This window comes from Bombus pyrosoma, linkage group LG16 (genome assembly GCF_014825855.1).
Source record: "Bombus pyrosoma isolate SC7728 linkage group LG16, ASM1482585v1, whole genome shotgun sequence".
Classification (NCBI taxonomy): Eukaryota; Metazoa; Arthropoda; class Insecta; order Hymenoptera; family Apidae; genus Bombus; species Bombus pyrosoma.
The window spans coordinates 7798914-7823160 of NC_057785.1; the positions used below are offsets into that span (position 1 = coordinate 7798914).

The window sequence follows — 24247 nt, forward strand, 5'->3', positions numbered from 1 at the left end:
TTTTAGATTTCATGTAATTTTCATGGGCCCTCTAAATTTTGTATAAATCTTCTCTAATCATTCGATGCGAGAAAGTCGTATAATACGCGTATAATACGCGTAATGTGCTCGTACCTAAAGAATTCTGTGTTAAGTGTTGGAATGCTTTCATGAGCTACTATATGCATCTGTGCAGTCCGACTGACGATACGAATAACTATGACGCCGGATCTCGAGTACGCCAATTCCCGTGGCACGTACTCTGGTGAAATGGAAAGTTATTTTCACGGATGACGCAAGGGCCACCTGTTTCGATGCCGCTGGACGGTTTTTAGCCGCTAGAAGGATCCCTTTTTGCCACTGGCTGGCCCCGTCGTGGTACCACGCATCTGGAACCGGTTTTTAACTCGAGAATTCGTCTTTTTTCTTCTGTAATTCAGGAACGCAGACAAGCCTCGAAGCTCCTCGAACGTTCTCGTTCCGACGATAGAACCCGACTTTCAGGACACATTTTTATCAAGCTTCCTTTCATTTCTTTTTATACGTGGAACTTTATGGAAGAACGACGAGGGTGAAATATTCCCTGCTAGCAGAATCGTTTAACCTTCTCCAGATAGACTTTTTGTTCGACGATATTATACGATAATATAATAATAGAGATGGACTCTAGTAGATTCGGTCTAATAGACTAATACGACGATAGGTTGAACTTGTAATTTGAAAAATTCAGGTGCACAGTTTAGTCGCTTGTGTAAGACATAGATTTGCGTAGAAATATTGGGACATTAAAGCGGAATGAATAAATAGGCAAAGTTATTAGATAATTATTGAAATCTTTCAAAGTAATCTATCTATCAACTATCGAGGAATGTTTTAAACGTAAAAAAAGAAGCCGTCGTCTAATAATGGAATTAAAATGTTCTTAAATAACTGCGGAATAATAATTCTTGATCCGTTCAAACACCTTTTTACTTGTTAATATTTCATTCGTCCGTTCAGTTATTCTCAAACCTGGTTATTATTTCTCGAAAATTATTGTCATTATTACGAGTAAAAAATTTCGAAGGCGACTTTAATCCATCAAATCGTCGACGTCGTATATAAAAGGCTGACGGTATGCTAATTACTCTCAATTACGCAAGCAACACGCTGTTTATTTCATTTTTTTTCTAGCAGTACGAACTGCGTTGCATGTATTTACCGCGAGACTCGTAGTCGATGCTTAATTTCCTCATTTAATCAACTATAAAAAGTATCGGTAGCGGAATTTCGCTTTCTCTCTCTCTCTCTCTCGCAAAGACATGGCAAAGGGAAACGCGATGACTTCGCGACTAATTACAGACAAAATTTAGAGAAAAGTTTGTCTTCCACCCAGAAGAATTGAAATCAACTCTTTTCGTGTTGCATCGCGGAGACTTTCATTTCGTTCGACTTTGAAAAAATATTAGGAAAATCGCTACCTTTGGGCTCGAGTCGTTTTTACAGTTTTCAGTCTGTTTGACAAGGCTATTTTTCAGAAGGATTTATTTTTTGCGAAAATAATTAAAGACATGGAATCTAAACAGAAATTTGTTTCATCTACCAAATGTCAAAAGTGCCCGATTTTTAATGTCTCATACATTTTCGCATATACGCGTTTAGATTTCCGAAACCTGAAATTTCCCAGAAATGTATAAACATTCGCAGTCTATTAAACAATATATAAATGCGATACTAAACACAGTGGTGTACGAATAGCTTTTACAATCATTGTATACGTAGATGTAATAATATCAATCGAGGTTCATTGTTCAAATTATAAGCAATTTATAATTCTCCTTCGAAAAATTTCGGCTTCTATCGAACCCAAGCAGAGATCTTCAGCATGTTCGATTCCCAAAACACACTAAAAACAAACCCAACTTCAAACTCTAATCATTCTTCCACCATTGTACCGAACGAATCCTCTATTTGTCTAATGTAGAGCCAGCATAATACACAGCAGACTGTCTATACAAGCGTGCGAAACACAACTATATCTATAGAAGACGACGTTTCTAATGATGGAAGAGGCCTGTTACGTACAAAGAGTTTCTTTAGGCGGTGGCTCTAACGCAACAACGCGACGAGCATGTTTAGCTCGCAGGAAGGTACGCTCTGATTGCCGGTTTAAAGCCAGTTTCTATTGACAATGGCACCGTTCTTTGGGGACGGCACCCGTCTTCTCGCGGGAGGGAAATCGCAGCTGCAACAGACGTCGCTTTAATTTTCAATCAAAACAGACTCGGCAAAGGCGAGCCTTAACTACCGTGAAATTGCCAACGAGGGAATATTTATCGGCTCGATCGAGTCTTGATCGTTTCGAGATGTAGTTTTGAGAATCGCAAAGGGCGGAGGAAGCGACGGGTCTCGGGAATTCGTGCTATTGAAGCGCGCGAGATTGAAAAACAGCTGTTGATTATTGAGAAAATTTGATTTCGCTGGTGAAAAAGTGAACAGATTAGCAAAAACAAAATGATCAGCGAGCAAATGAAAATCATCTACATTTAGAATTGAATGAAAATGAATCGATTCGTTCATATTTAAATTGAAAGTCTCCTGAAGCCATGCCCTCCCCTCTAATCTAAATTTAAATACACTGAAAATACTCCAATATACTTCCACTAGAATACTTACATCCTGCATCTGAGCAATATGTTTCGTATAACTAATTCTTCACGGATTAAACAACACTCTCATAGACAACTTTCCACGATTTTAAATTCCAATTGCGTAGAAAGAAATAAAACAAAGCTGAGCTACTCTCTGGCTCGTCTCCTATTCAAACCTCTCTCTCTCTCTCTCTCTCTCTCTCTCTCTTTCCCTCTCTCACTCTCTCTCCAAACGAATACGATTCAAGGAACAAAACTTCCGACTGGAAAAATCCATAAAGAAAACCGATGTCGTTGAAAAAGTCGGGTTCCATGAAAGCCAAGCTACTGTTCTAAATATAAATGAGCCGCGGTATGCGCCAGCTAGAGTTAACAAAATAAAGAACGGTGTACGTGCTGATCCCGTGATCGTGCATTCCCTGTTTTGCTACGGCCGCGTGATTCATAGGGGAGGCTCGGTCAATTCTCACGATTCAGAGAAAGCTTAATGAGCGTGCACGGTCGGCCAGGTGTTGTAGATACGCCGATGCAAACGATCCGGTGTTTGTTATTTTCAAACAACGCGCAGGATGCGCGGAAACTACGAAATAATCGAGCGGTGAAAGGTTTGATCGCGTTTGCTTGGGAAATTTTGGGAGCCGGTTTGGAACGAGGCAGTTCGCAATGTTTAACAGTTGGAAAAATTGATTCAGAGAACTATTAGTTGAGAAAATTCAATTTAGTTGAGAAAAATTGTGAAAATTTCCATGGGATTGCAAAAAATGTTTCGGATGTTTTGAAAATTGATTTGATCCAGGGTTTCGAAGCTTCGGAAATTGACTTGCAACGAATTGCAAACTTTAGCAATTGCAGAAACTATTCTGCATGAAAAATTTTCTGCAAATTGGTATGGAAATTTCAGCGATTATTTTGAACACCGAGATTTAGAAATTCCTGATCATTGCTTGGAAAAGCGATATAAATTGTCCATGCCAACTTTTCGCTAGAAATTCGCTTTTTTTCTCTTTATAAAGAGAAAGAGAAATTAAAGAGGCCGTTAGAAAAATAATGAAATTGTTCTATTTCATTATTTAAGTGCAAATACATTTGCGAAATGTCAGAACGTTTTAAACAACTTTCACGCCCAACACTATGCAATTAACACGAGAAATTTTGTCAAGCTTGTACATATTTTAAGTCCAATTTCGTGCAATTCCAAAACTGTATCAAAATTAGAAATTCATTTCAAACGCCTCTGGAATAACTGAAATATCCAACGCGTTACACGTGCGAACGGAATGGTCGCAACCGCAACTGTTAAATTCAGTTAAATTACGTTTTTAACCAAATTATTACATGTGTAGAAAATTCCAAATTAACACCTAAATTACCAATTCTTCCGAATAAAGTTAACAGTGATGTTTATAACAATGTTAAACGATATTTACAGCGTTTACGTTTACTTGATATTATAAAAATAACGCTGTATGATGATTGAACGATATAACGAAAATATCAATCGGTATGAGTTGAAAATTACAAATAGAAGTGTATCTAAGTAACAAGAATATCGATTTTCCTCGAGTCAAATTTAAGTTTCACCGAAACGCAAAACTTGCCAAGTTACCACGCACATTAATGCGATTTATATAGAAGTTCGCTTTGACTTGCGCCGGAATAATTTCAATTATTCGGAACATCAGGAGGCTGATTTTAATCGGTCTTTATTTCCTTTCGAAGCACTGGAAAAGTAACTTTGATTTGATTTTTCTTTTTTCTTATTCAATTCGCGAACTACGCGATAAAATGGGCAAAAGTGGCAGAGATTACTAATAATGTACGTACGAGTCTCAATAATTCCTATTATCTCTATATTTGAAAAGTATACCTTTTAAAAAGCTTCACATTTTTGATTCAAGCCGAACAACCCATCGTGATTTATTTTCGTGAAATAAATACACATATTCGGTGTACATGAATACATGTGTAATCGGTAGAAATTGGAAATTTCAATTGTGGGAAGTGCTAGTCACGCTTTCGCACAATTTTAAACGTTATTAAGCAAGACTTTCAACGTGAGGTGAATGCCTGAGGAAACTCAGGCGAATGATCATTAAAATTTAATTGATATAAATTGATATCAATTTTTAGAAATATTTGTGAGCTATTACATCGTAATATTCCATTATTGTGCGATTTAACTATTAAACACATATCAAATGGAACGATTCGAGTTTGTTGATAAAACTCAAATAATTGATTTTAATGGAAGAACAACATTCCTTTAAGTATCATTAGAAACCACAATCATAAAACAAACCGCCCTTGGAAACGAAAAATCATAAAAAGGAAATACGTTCTACACCCCATACACCGTATACGAAAGAAATACCACGTCAAACATAATCCCGTAAAAGTCCCACGTAGGAACGCTCTCCTACCCCAGAAAGTAACTTCCAGTTCCCCAGTTCCTAACAACCCTGACTCTTCGAATCTTTCCGTCAGATCAGCCTCTGCCTTGAAAATATCTCGGTCGAGTCGGACAGATCGATACTTTTTCAACGAGCGAGCATATTGGCGTGGAGGCACCACGTGCGAGGCTATTGGACCCACAGACTCCACACGCGCAGCTTAAGCTACGTTCTCGCTGCAGCAACAACGAGAAATTTTTCGTGGCCTGTCGTTGCTGCACGTTTCAGCAGCCGATAAATATCAACTCGCAGAAACATTTTGTCCATGTTGAAGCAACGTGGTGATCGGAGTAACGTTTCCGTTTCGTTCGGGCCTCGGAGCCACGTTTGCTCTAGCAACAAGTAATCCAAATGCATCATGGAAGAGTCGACGAACTGTGCACACCGAAGCAACGTCTGTTTCTGTCGTCGCGTCTCTCTGTTACTTTTCTCTGATCTTTACCATCCGGAATGGAAACAAGCAAGAAGCAGCAACTCGTGCCATTGACAATAGAAACGCGAAAGATCATGAAGAAATATCGGGCAACGACCAGTAGTAACTTCTTCAAGAAGCATGGAAGCAGCTCGCAGTTGCATCGACGAGGACGCTATTTTTCTTAAAAAAATATGATATATCGAGGAAAAGCTGCTTGTCGTTTGTTCAGTGAGGATGAAGCTTTTGGGGTCGTCGTAACGCTAATACGGTGGCATGTGCCACAGCCAGGAACTATACAGTCCTTTATAGCCGCGCACGCCTGCCATCGTTCCGCCCACCGCGAGATATCGCGGATATCGCGACCCGCTAACAACCATTTAATGGGTCAAAACAGAGACAAGCGTTCCGGCAATTCCCGAGATAATTCGCTCTAATTAACGTCGATATCGCGGCCGATCGAATGGCGCTAATGAACCAGTGAAATTTCTCAATGAACGATGGGAGAAAGGAAATTGTGAGAAAGTATGCTCCAATCCATATGAAAAATTTAATACGTATATGTGATCCCATTATCAATAGAATAGAGTTTACTGTGAACAGAGCCGCCGCATATTTGGAGTATAAATTTGCTTGTCTCGCTTCAGTTCTCGGGATTGTTAACGTCAATGGAATTTGATACCGGTGCCGGACTGTGGAAGTGATATATGAGCGAGATTTGTTAATTGGCCGGCTAAATAAGAAACTGGATATTTACCACAACTGTCAGCAGAATGGCATAAAGGTTCTGACGTGATTTAAAGGAATCAAAAGAAATATAATAAACAGCTAAAATTGTTCGATTACGTTGTATCGTACGTATGTACCGTTTCTTCCTTTTTTTTTTTTTTTTTTTTTTTTTTGATAATAAATGATTATAAAATATCAACAAACTAAATCTAATATCTAAATATCTAGTAATATTATTACAAATACCTCATACATAACAATTATCGAAAAATATTCTTAATTTTCATTTTATCCATGTAATTTCCATTTTTATTTTAATTTAAAATTAAAAGTCAAATTGTATAAATAACTATTCCTGAATATAAAAGTAACAAGTATTATATAATCTTGAGCTTTCATTTGACAAATTATAAATCGCCAACATGTAACCTGAAATAATTAATTCCTCGTAAGCAACTGCACGCCAGACTCAAAATTACATCAGAAGTTACGTTTACGCAAAATAACCGCTTTCTAAGCGTCATTCTTGCGCAAACAAACGCAACAGTTGAAATCCGCTATGAAACCACAACACTGGCATGGCGGTAAAATTCAAATTCTCCGACTCCTTCATCAACGCATACACATATAACCATTATCTATCTCACGCACTAGCTCACAAAACTATTTGTACACTTAGCACAGAAAATTTTTACTTCTATATTGTATGTATGACATGTATGACTATTATCATGATTATATTGGTCTTTAAAGTCAATCTGAAAATTTATATAGACACACATTACTGTAGAATGTATGTATTTAGTAAAAAAATCACTACACTATATTAACAGTCACCCTAAACACATAAATGTTAAATATATCCCCACTGAATATTGAGATTTGTTAATATAAAGCATAATTCACTGTTTAAATACTTTTGTGATCGCTGGAAAGTATATACTTGTGTCAAATGTCTTGTAATTTCTATATATATTCTCAGATGTGCTTCAAACTTTACAATACAATCATGGTAGCCGAATCGCGTAACAAAACTAATAAAATTCTAAAACATTTCATTACGTGCAAGCCATATTCATAAAAGGTGTCTACAACTTTTTGAACACCTTCACAAACCTTTGTATGTGTATAGAATATACATATATGTATAAAAATCTAACATTAATTCGTTCATATTATATGAATACATATTGAGAGAGCACAGAGTAAATCGTACGAATAAACATATTTTAGATATTATAGGAGAAATATATACAAAATCATATAGTTATTATATATACACTGCCTATCATAGAGATTAGAGCATGTACTTGACAATTACGTGTAGACTATTGCGTGTTGCAGCAAAATATAACCAACAAAACATGTACGATTATAGACAGTAAAGTGTAAGATATATTAAATTTAGTTTTCAAATACCTTCGTCACTCTGTGTACGTCATGCTTCTAAGATCTCTAAACTCGACGAAAACTGGTGGAAAAGCACAAACACACAGAACAAACGGATCCATAAAACGTGTTTCCGGCATGGTCGCAGCCATGAAACGTCGAAAAGGTTTTGGCGCGTAACGGAACGCGCGTGTCTACCATGAATCTCGCCGCGCAAACGTAAACAGAGAATAGCGCAAATATTATGATTTCGCGGTTCGACGCCGGTAATCGTGACCTAGACACGTACGACTTCCATACGTGCTAACTACATACGCTTAGAAAAATTCCAGTACGCAAAACAAACGATGGGTTGTGAAATACTACGTAATAACGAAGCAAATTTGAACGGAGCATCGAGTGAACGTTCATTGGACATGCGCCCTTGAATCACACGACTAACCGGTGAGGCACGTACACACTGATTTTGGAGCACGCGCGAACGCCGAGTGAATGCCGCAACGAGATTTCGCCGGGCGATCGCACCTTTACTCGTCGCTTAGTGACGCAGCACGCGGACACGACGACCGGCTTCAATGACGAACACATTGTATATACATATATATATATGTATATATGTACTCACCGTGCAAACGGTAGGACGTGGCCCACAGGCGAGAAGATCGTATCCAAAAAAAAAGTGTTCCCTGAGAGAGATCGGCGACGTAGTAAAATAATTGTACACACACCGTGAATATCCTTGGCACAAAGCACACAAACGACAAAGAGGCACAGATTAGATATATACAATATTTTCTTATTTCTTTATTTCCACGAGATGTCGCGGTGATTATAACGACTCGATCGGGCGAAGATGGTCTCACTTTCGAAAACCGGAGATCGATGATTTCCGCGCACGCACTACACGATCAGTGAAGTGAACGAACGCGCGAACGCCGCGTGAATATCGAATCGAAGACAACGTCACGGAGACAAGGGAGCCAGCAGGAGGACGCAGCCGCCGATTGTCACGGTTCGCGAAAACGAGAGACAGGCGTTTGGAGGTTAGGTGATGGCGCGTCGCGAATCACGGTAGCCGAGCCGGTAAGCTTCGTTGACTTCCGGCGAGATCGGGCGATTCTCTTTCTTCCGGTGCACCCGCGTGACGAGAGAGAAAAAACGTATTCAGCCGACGTCGTTTCACACTGAGCTCGTGTTACACACTGGAAAACTAGCGGCCGGGCACGAGCGCACACGCCGCGCGAACCCGCGTACAACACGAACAAGGAAACAGATGACGGACGAGGGAAGAGGCGAATGGTGAGAATAGAGTTAATATAGAAAGGGAAAAAAAGAAGGAAAGGCTGCGACGAACGAAGTTGCGAGGACGAAACGTCGCGCGAACACGAAAACTGCGCGTAATAGATCCGGCTAAGAGTTGTAGGCACGCCACGAGTAGAGGTAGGCGACGCTAAAACTTCGCCACGAGTCGTGGCACGCCACGAGAGGAGCCGAGGGGACAGAGGAGTAGAGCGAGACGACGAATCTAGAGGGGGAAGAAGAAGATGGACGAGGGGATCGAAGGGAGGACGATGGCGACCACTCGACTCTGGGCTGTTGAAGGGTACGGAGAGGTCAGAGGGGGGAATATGTCGACTCGCCGGAGGGACGTGGGGTGATTGAAGCGACTAGGCTGGAGGGGTGCAGCCGGAGAGGGGCGGCAAAGGATCGAGGGAGGGGAAAACTCGCAGCCGGCAACAGCCGACTCGACTCGACTCGACTCAACTCCGTTCTTCTTCTTCTCGTTCTTTCTCTCTCTGCTTCTCGCTGGCACCCTTTCTCTGTCTCTCGCAAACATACGATGTGTATTGGTGTATCGGCACACGATTCAAGCCCCTCTGTGCCGCTCCTCGTGTAGACACCGACGCGTGTATACGGGGTGGTGTCTTTTAACGCGGCACAGCGTGTGACATTTCAGCGATCTAGCGAGATAAAATTGTTGAAACAAGGAAATCGTGGGATTTTTTTACTAGTATAAAACGTAATATTCAAGTAAACATTGATACGTATAATGGTTAAATATATTGGCAAATTATGTAGTTTATTTAAAATATAAGAAATAAGAGTTGGAGTGAAGAGTTAAAATAGAAAATAGGAGTTATGAGATCGGTTCTTTCTTTTTTCAAAATAATTGTTTGTTTCTTAAATAAAATAAATCTTAACGAAGAAATGAATACTACTAATCGACTGTACGAGATTATTGAAATGTTACACCGTACGATGAAGAGAACTCTGAAGACTCGTAATGCAGTTTCGTATAAAGGGACTCGAACGTAGTATATATGCAAGGTGTTATTAGACTATTGTTGTCTGATTCGTGGGAGCAGTCGTCCCGTTGCCAAGAGGCACAGTCAACCTGCGACATTGGACGCGGTTTTCTGCCATGGTTATCTTCTGTTTAACTCACGATTGTTCTACGATGGTGCGTTCCGATAGATGTGAAAATCGATATGCATATGGCACGCGTATTTCAAAACTGACACGACACGAACAAGTTGTTCAGGAAAAGCGAGGACCATTTGAAAACTGATAAAAAAAATTGTTTCTCCTAAACACGTAATCTAGGTAGAAAGAATAGGTGACACAGTACTAAATTATTTTAAATTGTGGGACGCTTTTGAAGTGGATAATGCAATATGTCACTGAACATTCACAATATATTCTATAATAACTTTCCTATTGGTACAATAGGAAATATAAGGAAATATAAATTCAATACAATGTATGGTTATAAATTACGTCCAGAATATATAAGTAATAAGTCTTTTGACTTGCTATTCTTCGACGCATGCGCACTCCAGCAGCGCGATAATCGAATCATATATCAAATGAGACGTTCTTTACGACTGTATAATCCAATAAAGTACAGGAATATACATATTTTTATCAAACCAATTTGAATCCCCTAATGTATAGAACCGCACAATAGAAAACTAAAATAATTCATCGAACATTTCGCTATGTATTTGAAGGAATATTTACATAGCCAGATCAATGATCCGGTTAATACCAAGTGCAAATACCGTGTACAAACGAGAAATGATAACAGTTGTGACCGAAATTTAAGAAATTGTAGCATAAATTTCTATTTGTATGGGCATAATTACAAAAATGATATAAGCAGAGATTTTCTTTACTCGTTAAATACTTTATTTTGGATGTTTCGCATACCTTTGTGTATTGTACATTTTGTTACCTTCAAATTTTCCATAAATTCATAAAACTCCACGGTATAGTGACTTTATTAAGAATGGACGATGGTCGAAAGTAACCAAATTTTCCCAAAATCACCTTTCTGGACCGAATATTCCACAGTCTAATGCTATCAACTCACGCAGCATGAGTGAATTCATTTCCGTTCAAAGACACCCGGTGTATGACCGTGCACACGGCCGCATAGGCGAAAAGAATACGCAGCTGAGCAAGGTGAGGAACCGAGAGGGCACGACGAGGGCCCTGAGAAAGAGCTCCGTGTATGACAAAGATGGAACAACGCCTATGAAAACGGACGAGGGACGGTGAAGAGCCAGAGGAGTGTTAGCGGGAGGGAAACGAACGGGAGACCTTGCACAGCGTGGCTCCGAGCCGCGTAGAAAACGCCGCTTTGTGTTAGGGTAGCCTGTGCATAAGAGAGGAAGTACAGGTCTAAAGGAAAAGAAGGCCCTCGTGCGTCTCCGCTGGCGGCGATTCGCAGGCGTAAAGGCCTGTTCACATGGCCGTTCTCCACGACACGCATGAAGACGCTTCGATTGGGCTGCTCCCGTGATATTCCGCGCTCGTTCTTTTCTCATCGCTGTTTCTCACGGAACCGCCGAGGCTATCGAGATTAACGATGAAAGCGCGGTTGCAGAAGGTTTTGGAATAGAATTCTTAGTGGACGTCTTGAATTTATGTTATTATATTTTAATATTTCACTCTTTCCAACATTGAGAGAATACGTGATTCTTTGGATATTTTTTTATCAGATATTCTGAACTTTCTTTCATCCATCTTGTTACGATTCGAGAACGTGTTTTCTCTCCTTTCTTGGGAATATTTCATGCTTTATTACACGAGTTTAATATCTACGCGTACTCCAAGTGATTTATGTTAATGATATTACGTGCATTTAACATTTACGTTGAAAATGTTTATGGAACAGGAAAATAGATAATAAATAATCGGTTGCGTGGAAAAATCGTTCCTGGAAAGTTCGTTTTTTGAAGTATTCGCGAGTTGTAAGAGCGTTCTGAAAAATCGTTTGGAACGAGTGTTATTTGTAAATTGAATTCACGTGTTTCAAATATTTCTCGCGAGGCCAATTTTTTCCCGCGCTCATTTGAAAGCAGACCGCGGTACCTGGAATTTCGATCGCACGAGTTCGTCGAATTCCTCGACAAAAACGTTGCAAGAAATCGAAACGTTAACCTTCAGATATAAATATCTCGGGAACAAATATGAGCGGACAAAAATTTCTCCAGTTATTTATTTATATAGGGGCGTAGCTATTTTTTTAAACGATCGCCTTAAAAATAAAATAACCTTTTTTTAAGTCAATTGAAAAAAGTTTGAATGTTTCATATCTTTAAAGTTCAATATAATTAATATCACTCTATTAAAAAAAAAGAAAATTATATAAAATATGCTCACATTGAGATTTTTATAAATAAAATTCTATATTTCGTACTGTTTTGTTTGCAAGCGCAAATGAAACTTTTATTCGGGCATTTCTATATTCCCATGTAGTAGATCGTCAATGAGTTTGTTAATTAACCGAAAATTTTTTGATAAAACTCTCGAAAGAGTTGAATATGGGCAGGTGCATCAACGTTATCGCTCGTTCCATCGTGAGAGATGCAAACACAGCCATTAATTAACAAACCTAACGAGTTTTTTAAACTTTTTCCACCCATTTTATCCGCGAATTGCAACCATTAAAGTGGTTAACTGTAAATTAACGGAAAAGTTATACCAGCCATGAATTTTTATTTAATCATCGAACAAACAATGGCTGTCACAATTATATGACTAAATTATAGCTGAAAAATAGCTGTCCATAAAGACAGACTTTAGTTTTCGAAAACTTCAAAATTATGTATAATATATTAATCTTTTTCACTTCACATTATATCACAGCGTTCAAATAACGGCATAAGAATTGTAAAAGAAAAGATTACATATGGTACACGGAGTCAAAGGGCCCAATCTTCTCTAGGTAATGTGTAAACGAGCCTTAAGGAATGGAGTAGGCCGTGAAACGAAAAAAGATGCGACGCGTTACGGGGCACGGCGTAAGAAAACTGCATCGAACAGTCTAAAATAAAAGGCTATAAGCCACCGTCCCTGATGTTTCTCGGAATCCTTTAGCGGACTCTTCCTGTCGCTGGACGTCGCACACGCGATCTATCGACCGATTAATATATACATACTCGAAAAGTCATTCGTTAGGATCGCGCGGGTTATATAAAACCACGCAACACCAATGTTACGTAACGACGAACGCGAAATAGCATTCTTCGCTAACGACAGCCCATATATGAATATTCGAATTACGTAAAAGCCTTTTGTTTGATAATAGTAAATTTATGTAGCTCGTAGGTTTATGGACTTTTACGGGAGTTCTCCTTAAGCTGCGTCCTTAACGAATCAACAGCGAGCAACTTTTTGTCAATGTTGCATGCACTTCTTGAAAAAGTTGCCGGTCCTTGTTGTCCAATATTTCTCCATGTACTTTCGCGTTTCTATCGCCAATCGCACAAGTTGATGCTTGTTGCCTGTTGCTTGTTTATGTGAGCAGCATCTTTGGAGGTTACGAGACAAAGGAGTTTTAGGAAGAGGGCGCGTCGATCGACGGCTACAACACTGCTAAACCAGTCTGCATGGGAACGTACCCATAGAATCCTGGCTGGCCGCGTACACAAAGGACGAGCCACCTTCTACGTGTAAACTCGTGCCAGGAGGGATCGTATTTGCGCACACATCGGCGAACAGGTTTCTGGATGTCCTCCTGCGCTGCTGCCGTGCGCATGATTGTCTTCGAGAGGTTCTAAATTAGGAGAGCTATACAAGGTGGCGTAGAAGAAAGGAGATGAAGGGCAGAATGTCGACGGCATTCATGTTGAACACGATGTCCCAATGGCATTACGTCAATGCAACGATCAACACCAACGATGAAGAAAAGTTTAATTAAGCTGGAATCCCGGCGTGCCTCGCGTCAAGCTTTAATTACCGGTAAATTGGTAACATTATTACGAGAGGAATAAACCAGTCGGTTTTTCAATGTTTCGTTATTGCGACGACAATTCGTTTAACTGGACGATCGACGAAAGAAGCAAATAAAATCATCTATTTGCCGGCAATGAAGACAACGGTTCATGCTGATGAGTTATCATTTCACGCTGGACGTGGCCCAAAATACACGTTGTCAATTCGACGCCGCCATTATACAGCGCAACCACCAGGAGCACTAGTCATTCATGATCTCAAGGTTCATTGCGACCTTCCGCCGCTGCAACTGTGTTATTTGATGCGTTTCCATAAGACAGTCTTTTCTAGTTCCCTTTTGCTTATTTTGTTGAAATTTATGTATACTACAAATAAACGCTATATCTAAGATTATTTTTAATGAGAATGGAATTTTCTTTACTGACATTCGAACATTAATCAAATAATGCAACGTAATTCAACGGCCTTCATACTTCAATCAATGAATAGCTTGTTATAATATTTTAAGAATTCAAAGAATTTCGTTTTTTAAATATGTATGGGCATGATAAATCCTTATATTCTCCGCTTTAAAAATTTCGTAACGTAATCTGTTTAATTGGATGTACATTTTATACGCATCACGTTTGACGTATATTATTCGTTATTGAAACGAATCTGCATAGATTTATAACGGTTGATTACCGCGTATATTATTGTTTCAGAGAACTGATTCCAAATGCGATCGACACGTATAAAATATTCAAGATGTTAAGAATGTAAACAGGAAACTGATCACACTAAAATGACGTTTAATAAAATTATATATTTAACGAATAAATTTTATTAAATGATGCTTCTATATAATACAATGCCTAATATTTATTACAAAATCTCCACTTGTAAACACATTGTCTGTTTACCGTAATGGACAGTATGAAAAATTAAACGAAATTTTTATATAATTATTAACACAACGTTTTTCACAATAACTCGACGATTAGTCTAGAAAATACGATCTAACGTACTTGGCATTTACATCTAAATTTTCATGAACATATCCGACAAATTAATTTTGATTTATTAGATATAATTTTATTGTCTGAAAGTGAAAAACGTTGGAAAGGAAAGTGTCTTAAATCGGAGGGATAGCTGAGAATGTAAGATTGTAACGATTGTAAGAATATAATGCAGAAATTGGCCTCCCGAAACAGTCGTTTAAAGTGAAAAATTTATTGAAATATGGCCAGAAAATTTGCACGTAGCCGCAATTAATTTTTCCATATCGACAAGGTCGAATCAATTAAGTTTTTCCGGAAACTGGCTCTCTGCTCGAAAATAAAGTTTCACCCACCTGCACCGTAATACATTTTCGAGTTAATGAGATCTCTTTCATCGTTTCACTCACTTAATTTAATAATTATTTTAGAAGGAAAGTAGAGACAAATTTTCAATTTATGGAAACGTGTTGTACAATACTGGGATGCTTCGAACGATCCTTTAAAGCTCCTCTAATAATTTTCTCCGATTTATTTCGGAATGCAACAAATACTAAAATATTCCCTTCGTTAAATTTATGATCAAGATGATATCTACAGAATCTATGTATCTAACATAGCAATTATCGAATTATTATGTTCAATTCTATAGTATGCACGTGCATTGCTTTTTATAAATCTGTTAGGAGACAGGCTTCATTGAGAAAGTAAGCTTGCTTTAAAAATAATTAATACTATACAAGCGATCGATAGATAAAAAAGCACGCTTGTAAATGAAACACATTGTTTTTTTATTTCTATGTGGAAAATCGGAACCAGACACAACACATTCGCACATAAATCACATTACAGATATCGAAAGGACGCGGATAATTTAAAGATACCCACTATCACTATCACAGCCAACATCGAAATGTCAAATTCAAATCTGTTATCGTCTCTTATCGAAGGTGAGAGGCGAAGGCGGAAGTCGAAGATAAATCGAACGCAAAGGGTAAACATACAAAAGGAGGTCGCGGCTTCTTGCAACCCCCGTTTTTCACGGTTTCTTCCGGTTTAGGCGGTGTGGAGGCCGTATCTCAGCCGGGAGGAAACGCTAAACACCGCTTTCAACGCGCGAATTAAGATTTATCGCGTGCAACGTTTGACCGAGAAGCCTTTCCGAGCGGCATCGTAAAGTCACGAGGAAGACTTATGAGTTTTAACCAACAGCTTCGCCCCGTGTTTCCGTTCGCCCCGCCAGAAAACACTCAATAAGGGTTGCGATCAAAGTTGCGATCTCGACTTTTTAATTTCGTTCTTTTTTCCTGTCTCGTTTCTTCCAGGTATCTGTACATAGGCCGGCGAAAGTGGAGCAACACTTTCAGACACCTTTTAGCCCCGCTGCATTCTTCGGGTCGTTTTTGCTCCAGTCACGTTCTCCTGCCGCTAACAAATTTTCTTCACTTTTCCTTAAGTATCACAAATCTCCGACGGAAACACGAAAGATCTTTTAGCGATACGTATGAATCTTTACTCCGTTTCCGAAACTATTCTCTCATCGTCCATTCATATTTTTGAAGATTTAAATAAAAAATGGATGTTTGTATTTTCCGTAAGAAGAAACGCCCTCGACAACGATTTTCATTTCAAAGCACCGTTCAAATCGACTTCTCGAACGATCGAACGAACGTGTAACATGTTCTTAGAGTGCATTTGAAATTCAGGTTCACGGTTGTTTGATCGAGTTTGTCGAGAGGCGAGGAATCGAGGCGTGTCATTTAATCGCTCGCTTAAGTAATTGTTTCCGTTTCGATGGTTCTCATGCTGGAACGCAAAGGCACATCGCCGATATAACTCTATTTCTATTGCATGATACAACTTTTTGTTTAATAACGATCTTCTCCTATCTTTTATGGCGAATAATTAATAATCGAATAATTTCAATATGTGAACTATCGATGACCCGTGATACATATTTATTATCTTACTTTAGGTTTTAATTAATTTGACTAGACTGGAAAGGAAAAATATTCCAAATATAGAGGAAAATCTATTATAGAACGCAAAGGTAGAAGGGTATTGAATATTATGAAATTTCGGACTTGTTAGTTCGCAGCTTTTATCGTGCTTGTGGGAACCTTTGATGATATTAACAGAAACTGCTACTGCCATAGAACATCTTCTGACTCATGTTCTTCGTGGATTCTTCAATTAATCGATAATTTAGTTATGTAATTTATGAGCGACGGTCAATGATCCGTGACGAGAACATGAGTGTGGCTCGTTTAGATTACCACTGGAAAAAAGCACAGTATCGGTGGGTCAGTAATACTCGTAATACCGTGGAGAAATATCGTCTTGGAGTTATTATCGCGTACTCGCACGAAGAAATATCACTCGTAAACTCGTCGCAGTCGTATATTCGCTATCTTTTCAATTTCTTTAGTCTGCGGCTCGTTTCACGTCATATCGATCATTCATTTTCTGAAATTGAACGACGTACTGCGTAGTTCACGTTAAAATAGGGCAAGTTCGAGTCATCGCTTTACAAGTTTGTAAATCTTAAAAAATATATACCTCGTGGAAGATGTCAATTTTTGTTCACTCGGAATATCGGCGTATTTGCCAAAGTCTTGTTTCGAAATACTCCAAGTTGAAACTGCCTTTCGTTCAGAAATAGTAGAATTAAGAGAATCAATATGAGAGAATACGTAGAAAGGGATATAGGAGACAATATCGTAAAACGAAGTTTTATAATTTCTTTCAGGCGAGAATGACGAAGAAATCGGCTGGCTCGTCCACAGAAATTGATTACAATGTTACAGTCATTTTGGTGCACTCCTCTCGCAACTACCACTGTTATAAAGCTTCCACGATCAATCATAGTGCGCTCTGAAAGGCAACAAGACATTAATAACACGCTTGGATCGTTTCCACGAGATCTCCTCGTATATAGTAAGTTCAATTTCAAAATAAGACCGAGCGAAATTGAAAATACCAAAGGAAATCTCGTAAGCATAGCTGACCAGAAGCCAGCTACGTTCCTTTCCAACGCTTTCGACCCACTCTCTTGCTCCAATAAGAAAAAGAAAAAGGAAGAACAATAATAATTAGTTTCAATATATTAATTATAATTTAGCATCGAAGATACGACTTTTATTATTGGAATGCAAGTAGTCTTTTCATATAGTGTGTGAAAATAAAGCATACATGTAGTGTTTAATATTTATTTTCAACTTGCTTCTACCTATTACTATTAATTGCTTATCATTCTTCGGACTACATTTTCCAGTTATTCGCATTCTTAACAACCGAAGGAAGGAACAAACTGTAACATTTACAATTACAAGTACCTAAATCTTCCGAACTAAGGCAAATTCCCAAAGCACAAGGATTCCGAGCTACGTGCACCTCGAGCAGAGTCGTGACTGAACCGAAATTCCAGAAGAACGTTGCCAGCGCGAGGAACGAGGCAAGTAGAATTAATCTAAATTAAGTAATCGTCGGTGTCTCGGGCCAGCAAAGGACTCGATGCTTAAATAAAAATAAGAGGAACGTTCCCTGCCGTAATCGCGCTCCTTTCCCATCAACGATCCCCATTTTAACGCATCTCTCTTACTCTTCTTTGACCCGAGGGTACGCGCCATCTGCTATCCGTCTGCTTCGGTTAATTAATTGACCAGCTTGTCCCTGCCGCGACTCGCGTTTCGATCTTTTTCGTCTTGTACGCCAGTCAGCCGATAATAATAAATTCACGACAGCGAAAACCACCGTTAAATCATCGATCTTTCGCAATAAGTCATTAGTTAGACGAATACGGGCTGACCACTCTGACCAACGGATTTTGACATTTTGACGCGACACCGAGTCGGTGATTGAAAATTCGCTGCCATTCCCGATGGATGCGGTTAAACGTTCGGTGAACGCGTGTTCGAACATTTCAATTATTCAAGAATTTCTATTTTAAGAATCCAATTTGATCCTAATCGATGATTTTTATCGAAATTCCTATTAGTCAGACTAAAATTTTCCCATATTTATCGTTGCCAGGATTGTCACGCGATTACAAGATGTCACGTGATACATGAAATATCCAAGGTACGGTGCGTGCTTCCTATGATACTAGGTAAACCAGTTTTCCCAATATCCGCAGATAAACTCAATAAACATTGTAAATATCTAAACAACCAGCGATCCATCCAAAAATGTTGTAAAGTCTACTTGTAAGTTAATGTTAATGTCAAGTAAATAAATTCCGCTGTCCGGCACGTGCCCGAGTTACAGATCTGAACCTTCGGCCCCTGTCACAACCGACGGAGAGCCACTGGCCGTGCAATTCTCATAAATCCCATTTGAGCCGAGAAACGAGAGATGGCCGAGCGACGTGGAATCAAATAGTCGTAGTCGGGGAACGAGAAGAGCGCAACTAGGTGCATAAATCGCGTCGCAAGCGTGCGTTTAAAGGGTATTCCGCGTGCGAGCACGCGTTAATTGCCGCGGACAAGTCGATCGTGGTCCTGAGTCGGCGATAGCGGGTTAATTAACCGAGGTGTCAAAGCGTGTCGTGCAACGCGACTTGTTGCGAGCACGTTCTTCTCCGCCGTCGTCCCATTCCCTTCTTCCAACGGGACGTTGTCCGTCTGCCAGTTGGGCTCCTGGCCAACTTTTGCCCCCTCCCCCCTCCCCCCTGAATCTGTTTGACTTCCTAGATCATACCTGTCCACGGTCTACCAGACGTGTAGCGGTTACCATGATCTCGCAATCTCGTGTAAACTGTCACCTATCGAATCTTTTATTCCCAGTCCCCCCTTTTTCACTATTACGCGCGTATTACGACAAACCTACGCAAAATCATCCTACTTGGCTATACGCTCTACTTCTTAATCCGTGAAGCAAATCGTGTAATCAAAATTAATAGTCGTTAAACGTTTTAATACAACGAATATGAAGTAAGAAAGATCGAATTCAATAGTCCAAACACTAATTCACTAAACATATAATTTCTTATAATTCCTATATACATTAAATACATAGAAATGTGTGAATATCTTCGAAGGACACGTGCTTTGGTACTATAAAGATGAATGTTTCGTAGCCACTGTGTGTGTGTTTATTTATTTATTCTTCATAAGGAATTTATTTAATTTAGATTTAGAACTTGCACTTGTTACGTTTCTCTGGTTTACGCTTGCAACCATCGTGTTTAACATCATTCGTACTGAACGTTTAGACATCCATACTTCAAAAACGTACAGATTCGAACAAAAGCATAGAATATAAAAGCCTAACGACGAACGCTGCACTGTAACAGGTATGTATAATATCGACAATACGTATATAATTGAAAGCTGCAAATAGTAGTGCAAATAACGACATACTGTAACGGTGTTGGTTGACGACGCATCTCGTGAAAGAAAGGGCCCGTTGCGTAACCCGTGGGATAGCAGACTCGTGGGATATCGGTTGTCAAACTCCTGACAGCGAACGTCAGACAGAGAGAAGCTGATCGTTTTCATTTCGGCGTCCAGCCGTTCTCCTCTCTTTGTGGCCTCGTCAAATCTTCACCAGGGGAACCGTCTAGTATGCGCTCTAGACCCTAGACGACGACTACCTCGTTTCTCGATGGAACGTATACATTTGCCTTCCCATTATCCCTTTCGATTTCAACCATTCTCAAACGATTCTCCTCCTCCTGGAGGAATTTCAAATCGCTCCAGGTAAAGAGGTTATTAGGATTTCCAAACGCGTATTAATAAACGACACTGAAAATAACAATTTCCTCTCAGCGTCTTTTCTTCTCGAATTGCTGCGCGAATGGACGAGACGATAAGCGAGTTTCGACCGAGAAATCCTTCCGAGAAGAGCTAGGGTGTGTACTTTAATCCCGATGAAAAACATTCACGTTTTTGTTCTCCTCTCTTTCTTGTTTGTCATCTTTTTTCGTTGGAATTCTTCTTTTTGCTCGCGGAGGAGTTGAATAGAAAGTTTCTATTATTAATCGCAAGGACAGTTCAGCGAGTGTTGTGGATTTATCTGCAGATGGTCGTTGCGATTGGAATTGAAATTTTGTAGCCGTATTGCGTGCTAAATTAGTACTTTCCTAGTGCGTGTTTTAATACCTTTACAGGTTACCGCTGGTAATTGTCTCCAACTTTCTTCTGGAATTAATAGCGACATTCGTATCATCATTAATCATTAGAAATTAACGTTAAATGTTGAATTGAAATTAACGATGTTTGATGTCAATTTGTTTTTTCTTTTTTTTTTTTTTTTTTTTTTTTTTTTTTTTTTTTTTTTTTTTGATGGACGAACAATTCCAAAATATTGTACAAAATGACTAACATATTAACGATATTATAGAAAAAACGAGAATGGAAAAGGACCGATAGTAGACGAAAAATAAAAGCAAGCGACATAAACGCTGGCGTAATGAGAAAACACGATCCCCAATTACGTTAGGGGTAGCTAAGCGTAATCGAATGGTGAGCCTTCGATGGTCGCGTTGCGCCCTCTTAGATCAGGCTGAGATACTCGTAGCGATCATCGTAAATCAGCTACTCCGTCGCGTGACCTTCGAGTCGATTGCGTCACAATATTTCTTTTTCCTGCAACAGTTTCCTTATCGAGTGAACGCGAAAAGTGCGGCGCGAGTATGTTTATGGGTGGATTATAAAGGATAATTGTTCTAATTGTTCCCCTGGTTGCACAGATGGCTAATAAAAGGTCGATGAATTTATTAATCGGTTGGATTTAATTACGTAGGCTCGGAGCGGAGATGTTTGTTCGCGATTAGGTTCACGAGTAAGATTTCTCGGATTATTATTACGAAATAAAAGTTGCATCTTATAGACTGTTTTCTTTCGCATTCGAATATCAAATTACGAAGAAAGCAATTTCTCCTTCTTATTCGTAATTTCCAAAAGTCCACAGGCAAGGTTGTTCACGAATTAAGACCATCTTCTGCTTCCGATGAAACTGCTATTTCGTTTAGATCGCGAATCTTCAACCGCGTCGATCAACTTTGTATAATTCCAGATATTCTTCGTATACTTTCAATTCCTGTAAAATACTCGAAGAACGCGAATCAAGCAACAAATACAGTTAAATAGAAATTACATCGGATAACAGTAAGCACGCTGAATCGTCGCAAGTTTCGCGAAACGTTCCCATCTAAAACTCAAACGTGAAATTCCACTACCATTGGAATAACATCCACAAAACACGCGCAGCGCGTTCCAACTATTCACCCATCGCGAACAGCGTGCACAATGGACCCATACACTCGTTCACCACTTCTACAGACTGCGAACCCCCCGATTCCAGGTTCCGTCAAAGGAACCAGCCGCGTTTAAACCTACTCGACGGCGTTTTTTCAGCGTCCCGCGAATTTCGCGTCGAGTGCAACGCCTCCGAGCGAAACCACGGGACAAAGGCTGGTGGATGGGGGGAAATCGAGAAAGAAACGGAAGCCCGCGGCGTCGTTCGAGCCCTTCTTCGAACCGACGCGACGCCATGATGCGGAGGTACGCGTCTCTTATTATCCTCGTGCGTGTTAATTAATCGGGACACGCGACGCAGCCTAACGACCATTCTCGTCTACGCGAGATTAAACGACCGACGATGAGTCAAACCGTGCAGGATGAGTCCGCGCCATCGGCCTTGAGGTGAACGAACAAGCGAGAAGAGTGGCAATATTTCGGTTTTTGAGATGCCGTTCAAATTACGGTACTCTACGATCGATATTAACAAATGAACAAAATTCGACGATTTTATCATTCTGTAATCCGCAATCCGCAATCCGCAATCCGCTATCGCCCGTTCGTACTATGTAATTCCGTCGTTCAAGAGACAGAATCTCACGATGATTCGAGTTACGAACAATCTCATTTTGAACTAAATTTAAGTTTGCTAGAAGTGCCTGTACGTCTGCAACCCTCCTTGCACCGGCCTATGTAAGTACGTATTTTGTTAGGCGAAGGATCTACGTACTTTACTTCGACGTAATTTATGGATTTGCGTGCCTTTCAATTTTTCGAATTCTAAAGATGAATTCAAGATCGAATTCTAAAATGTTGACGCTTAGACGGCTCGAATTGGCCTACCTTCGTATACGCAGCTCTGGTTTGCATCAATCGATGTCGTCGTTTACGCTTCGATCTACGACCTGTATACACCAGTTGTACAAATAAAACACGATATATTTCCATATAAAAAATACGACCTCCGCGAACGAAACGAGTTCATCGGCAAGTACAATGAACCAAACGAAGACTTCATCGACGAGGATATCCATTAACGCACACGCGCCACGATGGATCGCGTTTAATCATCGTTGTGTATCGTTAATATCAGTTGCATTAAGTTCACGAGAAACACAGAGAGAAACAACGATGACGCGCGGATTCTCCGTGCAAAATCCATTGTTTGAAATTGTATGGTTTCGCAGACACCCTTTACGATGATTGATAATCGTTTTGCACCGATGCCTGCTCGTATATCCGAGTATTAATAATTCTAGGGTTTCGAAACAGTTCACGGCGCCTTGATTACCTAGCAAATATAGTACGTACTTATTTGTCGGCAAATACGCGTTTTGCAAATGATTAATCGATCCTCACGCGATTTCCACGCGAGATATCGATTTGGAATTTTCCTACGTTCGAGCTTTCCGACGTCACCTTTTTTTACTTTTTCCCTTTCCTTTCCTTTCCTTTCCTTCCTACTGTTTGCTTACCTTCGAAACTATCGACTATTTCTTTTCCCTTCTTCTCTTACTTTTACATCTTTTCTTCCCTTGTTTTCTCTCCCATCTTTCTTCGTTTCTCTTATTTCCAATCTTACATCGAATATAAAAAATATGCGTATATTTACAGTGTACAGTCACTCTCGCTAACATTCGAACACTCGAAGTCTTTAAAATTGGACCGAACGACTCGAGCTGTTTGGAGAAGTTAAAAGAATCAGTTTACTAAACGACGCGTGAAAAAGATTTTGGAAAAGTGTTTTTGCTCGAGCCTAGATTCCTGTCAGTTGTATACGCGTTGAAAATTTCGTCGGATAAAAAGATTGTAAAAACTTTTACGATTGTACGAGTTTGTTCTGAATTCTGAGCAGTTGCAACTTTTTCCAAATTATTCACGCACGTCAGCGAATTAATTGTTCTAACTGGTCACGAAGAAAGAAAGAAAAAGTCAAGTTGTTCGATCCAATGGCAGAAAAGTTGTTCCGTTTTAACGAGTAGCCGAAAATTACGAGAGTGACTGCACAGCATGTACTATGCATATAATTCACAATTCGTTCTTCCTTTCTAGTGCACCGAGAATGTCTACACGTTTTAGCACGTTTAACGGGACCACGCGAGAAAACAGAGAAAGGCATTGTGCAAGGACGTATCTACGTACATATTTGCCCGAGATAACTAGTGAATGAGTCCGTTTATCGAGTTTCACGCTTCTA

General features: G+C 39.6%; 1 protein-coding gene and 1 long non-coding RNA gene across 6 annotated transcripts in view; one reads left to right on the forward strand and one right to left on the reverse strand.

Annotated features, from left to right (window-relative positions):
• Positions 1–24247, reverse strand: part of LOC122576604 (polypyrimidine tract-binding protein 2) — a 417022-nt gene that overhangs the window by 309648 nt on the left and 83127 nt on the right. Inside the window, exon 1 of one of the 5 annotated variants that reach the window (XM_043747168.1) lies at positions 8215–10567. The exons of 2 other annotated variants lie outside the window; for them this stretch is intronic. The gene's annotated coding sequence lies outside the window, so the exon portion shown is untranslated. Of the gene's footprint in view, positions 1–8214; positions 10568–24247 lie in introns of those variants that run through there. 2 more of the 5 variants (XM_043747171.1, XM_043747176.1) reach the window with 2 other exon arrangements.
• LOC122576608 lies at positions 8781–18341 on the forward strand. Its single transcript, XR_006319812.1, has 3 exons — positions 8781–8888; positions 17559–17746; positions 18084–18341. It is a non-coding gene; the product is annotated as an uncharacterized LOC122576608 (long non-coding RNA).